Below are 5,889 nucleotides of genomic sequence, written 5' to 3'. Positions count from 1 at the left end.
TTAAAATATATAGTTTTATTAATATAGTAAGGGTGAATATAAGTTAACTCTACTTACAAACTAGGGGATGGTTTGATATTATTTAAAGTACTATAATCACAATGCATTCTCCAAGGTGGTTATTTGAGATAGAAAGATTTAATCAGGAATGAATACTTTTGGAGATGGTCTGGCACTTAAATGATCATTCTTGAACACTATGACAGCAAATTTGTCAACTAGTATAGAGAATATTGCACAAAGTTTTGATTGGTTAGAAATATTTTTTAGGCCTTACCATGCTCTCACAAATAAAGGTTTAGATTACAAGTCTAAAAGCCTAAATCCATGGTGCAGTGTTCTGAGCACTGTGGATATGCTGGAGCTTCAACAGTGAAGAAGACAGACTCAGCCCTGCCTTCCTGACTTTATAGAGTCTAGTAGGGGAAGCAAACAAGTGCATTATCATGCAATAAGTGCTCCCAGTGAAAAAATACATGGTATTATGCGACACCAAAGATAACAGTCACTAAACCCAACTGGGCCAGGGAAAGAGAATTCGCAAGAAAGTTTTTCTGAAAAGATGAGACCTGAAGGATAAGCTCAGACCTGAAAGATGAGTCAGAATTATTTAGTCACAGAAAATATAGGAGTATATGTGTGTGCTTGGAAGACAGCAAGTGGTGCCGTTAGTGCTTTGCACATATTATGTGCTCAATAAACATTGATAGATAAATATTTGATAGATTAGATTCAGATTTCAGATAAATATTTGATAGATTTGATAGATAAATTTTGATAGATTTGATAGATAAATTTTGATAGATTTGATAGATAAATATTTGATAGATTTGATAGATTAGATAGATTGAGATTTGATAGATTAGATAGATTCAGATAAATATTTGAAGAGTTGGATCCAGGAGAGAGTGCATAAAAAACTAGAAGTTTAATGTCACTAGCAGACAATGGTAGGGTAGCTGTGGTGTCACGAGAGGTACAGAAGAACCAGCACATGGTCCTCATTGCCCAGAAGAGTATCTGGTTCATGAACAAACATGCAAAGACTTAAAGACCATGTTAAGGGGCCCAAGCCTTATCCTAAGTGCAACATAAAGTTACTAAAATGTTTAATCATGGGAATTATATAATCAAGTTTGCATTTAGATCATTCTGACTAAAGAGTGGAGAACTATTAAAGGCAAGATTATAGCAGAAATGTTTCTTTGGAGGTTACTGAAGGAGTCAAGGAGAGGGCCAAGGGGTAGCAGAGAGAAAGTAGTAAAGAGGATAGATTTGATAGACTTTGAGGAGGTAAAGTCACCATGACTTTGAGTTTTATTAGATGGTGTATTAGGGTTCTCTAGAGGGACAGAACTAATAGGATAGATATATATATATATATGAAGGGGAGTTCATTAAGAAGTATTGACTCATACTATCACAAGATGAAGTTCCACAGTAGGCTGTCTGCAAGCTGAGGAAGAAGGAAGCCAGTCGGAGTACCAAAACCTCAAAAGTAGGGAAGCTGACAGTGCAGCCTTCATCGGTGGTGGAAGGTATGAGGGCCCCTGGCAAACCACTGGTTTAAGTCCAAGAGTCCAAAAGCTGAAGGACTTGGAGTCCAATGTTTGAGGGCAGGGAGTCTCCAGCACAGGAGAAAGATGAAGGCCAGAAGACTCAGCCAATCTAGTCCTTCCACATTCCTTTGCCTGCTTTTATCCTAGCTGTGCTGGCAGCTGATTAGATGGTGCCCACCCAAATTGAGGGTGGGTCTGCCTCTCACAGTCCACTGACTCAAATGTTAATCTCCTTTGGCAACACCCTTACAGACACACCCAAGAACAATAGTTTGCATCCTTCAATCCAATCAAGTTGACACTCAATATTAACCATCATAGATGGGATGGAACGAGAGAAGCCAAGGATAATACCCACACTTCATGATTCAGGCAACTAAACAAATGGTCTTTACATTCAGAGACATGGAACATAAGAGAATGAACATGTTTTGGCCATGGTATAGCAATTAATACATTTTGGGAAATGGTGACTCTGGGGTATCTGTGAAGCATCTCAGTGAAAAATGTAATTAGTCAGAGATATATAGATCTGAAGCTCTCTGATAAAGATTTAGGAGTGAACTTCATGAACATGGTGATTAAAACCATGAGATGAAAAGAGGGATAACTACAGAATTTGAGGAATAGGCAGAGGATAAAATAATAAATGGAAAGGCCAGGGAGAAGGGAAGAAAGCCAGGAGAATGTAAAATTATGGAGACCAAGAAAAAGATTATATAATACAGGCTAATGTGAGCCCCTGCCACAAGTGGCATAAAGACTGAAAGGAGCCCATTTAATTCATCGAGTAGGAGTCAGCACTTAGTGATGTGGTCATAGTGGAACTCAGACTGGCATGAGCTGAGGAGAAAGCAGGAGGTGGGGAAGAGGCGGCTGTGAAAACGCAATCCATTCAAAAATTCTGACTGTGAAGATAAGGGGAAACATCAGGTCTCTTTCGAATTTTCAGGTTTTCTCAATGAACTGTCTGAGAGAATTCCTGCAATATACATTTAAGGAAATATACATATACTTACATATATATACATAAATATATATGCCTACTAATAAGGCTCAAGAGACAGTAGTAGTCTTTATCATCTTTTTTTATTATTACACTTTAAGTTCTAGGGTACATGTGCACAACGTGCAGGTTTGTTACCTATGTATACATGTGCCATGTTGATGTGCTGCATCCATTAACTCGTCATCTACATTAGGTATATCTCCTAATGCTATCCCTCCCCTCTCCCCACACCCCACGACAGGGCCCGTTGTGTGATGTTCCCCTTCCTGTGTCCAAGTGTTCTCATTGTTCAATTCCCACCTATGAATATCATCTTGAGACACAAAATAAAGTTATGTCTGTAAATATTCATGTTGATACCACTTTGAAACTCCAATTAATGAATCATAGGATGTCCTTTCTTCTTTTGGTTTCCTTTCTTGATACCCCATGGACACCTAATCCAAATGTGGCAGTTACAGTTACTACTTTGACAAAGTCTGGTCAGTCCACCAAGTTGACATTGTTGCTGCCACTGTCACCATAGGGTAAACATTCTGAACATAGCAGTCCGTCTCTGTGGTGCCATACCCTATCAGCACCAACAGGTGATCCTGGGAGCTGGAGTAAGAAAACTTTATAGATCCTCTTTTTGCTCTTGTTAGGATAGGAGAGCTCTTGATGACTATCCATGTCAATACACATACATACACATACACACACTGCCATTTTTCCCCACAACACACACACAATATACCCAGAAGCCTTGTTTAGCCATATACTGTGTCCCTTCCAAATTACCTACAATTGTGGGCATGGTCTTCTTAACTCTTTGGTAATTACAATGCAGAGCTGACTCCGTTGTCTGCTCAGGCAATTATAATATTGCATAATACAGTCCCTAAAGACTTAGCATTTCCAACTTAATGTCACATGAAGATTGCCAAAGTTAAATTTCAGTTTTACTCTTTAATAAAACTTTTTTCTTTATTTTTAGGACTCAGCCTAGTGAAAAAAATCTAATTTGACTCACTAAGCAGAGAATTTATTATTCCAGTCTATAACAACTGATTAAAAATTAGTGATCTCATGTTTTTCCCCCAAAAAACAATGTGTGGGTATTTCCTTACAATTGTGTGACTAGAAGCCCCTTTCTTATTATTTTCCCAAAGCAATGGGCATGGGCCCCCAATGCTATTGACTTCATCTCTAGTAACCCCTCAGTGGCATTTGCCATTGAAGATATTGGCTTTTTTTTTTAGCAAGGTTTCTGATAATGTCAAGTTTAAGGAAAGCATTGCAGTCCGGAGCCTTGAACAAGAATTTAGACTTTTCTTTAGATTTTCTAGCAGAGCAGAGGTGTCCCACAATGCATCAGTCAGAGTACTACCTCCAAAACTTCTGTGGACATCCTTTTATACTATGACATTTTCTTCTCTTTTGATGGTATTTGTAAGATTTCTTATACCTCTTTGTTATAAAAGATTCACTTGCTATCCAAGTGTATAGATTTTATTAAGTTATTCAGAAAGTCTCTGTTAAAAATTTTCTAAATAATAATAACCCAAGACCCCTGAATCCCATACTTCCTAACATAGCTGGCATAATTGGCCATATTTATTGTCTAATAAATATGTGGATCCTTCTGGACAGCAGTCTAGGGTCTAGAGGTAATTACCTTGTGACCAGACAAATCAGGTTCAATGAGATTTTTCAAAAACTCAGAGGATTATCCAAGTTAAACAAAACACAACTTTAATGTTCCAAAGCCCTCCAAATGTACATGTCTTTTGATCCAGCATTTACATTTCTGATAACTTAGCCCAAGAAAATTATTAGGGACATGTAGAAGGATGCATGCACTTAGCTGTTCACTGTGCATTGGGTGTTTCAGAAAATAGTTAGAATACTAAGGATTTATGTTTAAGATGCTGAGTATCACACTATTGAAATTATAAGCATTATCTTCCTCATTTCTCAGAACAATCCTATGTGGTATTTACTATAATTACTCCTATTTATAGATAAAGAAATGGAAGGTAAAGAGACTCAGTAACTTAATCAAGGATGTTCAGCTAATGAAGGTCAGATGAAGGAATCAAAACCAGGACTGATTTTTAAACCTTTGTTCTTGTCCACCACACTTTACTAGAAGATTTGTGGTTATGCAATTGTTAAAGAAATAATATACTTTTACACCTGAATAAATAAATCATATACTTTTACACCTGAATGCTATGCACATATTAAATAATACATTATCAAAATCTATATTTTGACATGAAAACATATATATAACATAGTGTTAGCTTAATCTGGAGCAGATAGATTACAAAACAATATGTACAATATGTTCCCATTGTTCTGTGTGAACCAGTGTTTTTCTGTCTATCTATCTATCTATCCATCTATCTTTCTATCTACCTACTCATCTCGAAAGGATACACCCTGAGGTGCTAGCAATGACTATAACTAAATGTACAAGGTTATAAATGTTTTTGTTTTCTCAATTTTCCTTGTTAATATTTTCCAGCCATTTTTTTTGTCATGGGCACAGTAGCCTTCACAGTAGGGAAAATAAAAGCAAATTTTCAAATTTAACATGCAATTAAAAACTCCTTGATAATAGGACTTGAGTATTGTTCACCCCAGCCCACTGCTGTATCCAGCAGAGTGCCATGTTCAAGAAACACTGAAGAGCCACCATGAGTTCTGGAAGGTGAGCAGGTGGTGCCAGAGAGGAGTCCATGATGAAGGGGAATGAGCAGAGCTCCAGCAAATGGAGCAAATGGAACAGCAAGAACCTGCTCATTAATATTAGTGTCTTCAACTGTATTTCTTAACATTTTTAACTTGACATAATTTCAGACTTGCAGAAATGTTGTAAGGAAAGTACAAATAACTTCCAGCTACCTTTTATCCAGGGATAGCTTTAGGAGATATACCTAATGCTAAATGACGAGTTAATGGGTGCAGCACACCAGCATGGCACATGTATACATATGTAACTAACCTGTACATTGTGCACATGTACCCTAAAACTTAAAGTATAATAATAAAATAAAAAATAAATAAATAAATAAAAAGAAAAAAAGTTTAAAAAATTAAAAAAAAAAAATTTACTACATTTCTCTTCCCAATGTCTTTCAAGGAGATTTAAACACAGAGGAAGGGTGAATCTGTGTTGAGGTATTTTGTTTTCCAAATTGTCCTTAAAATGTTCCTCTGCATTAGAACTCCCCTGGCAGGAAGTTTGCTCTTGCCACCACTCAGGCTAGAGACTCTCTTCCCTTCTTTGCCCCGCCTGCTCCCTTTGCCAAGAACCCCACTGAACAGGAAGAG

This window comes from Pongo pygmaeus, chromosome 6, assembly GCF_028885625.2.
Source record: "Pongo pygmaeus isolate AG05252 chromosome 6, NHGRI_mPonPyg2-v2.0_pri, whole genome shotgun sequence".
Classification (NCBI taxonomy): domain Eukaryota; kingdom Metazoa; phylum Chordata; class Mammalia; order Primates; family Hominidae; genus Pongo; species Pongo pygmaeus.
This window is presented reverse-complemented; position numbering follows the sequence as displayed.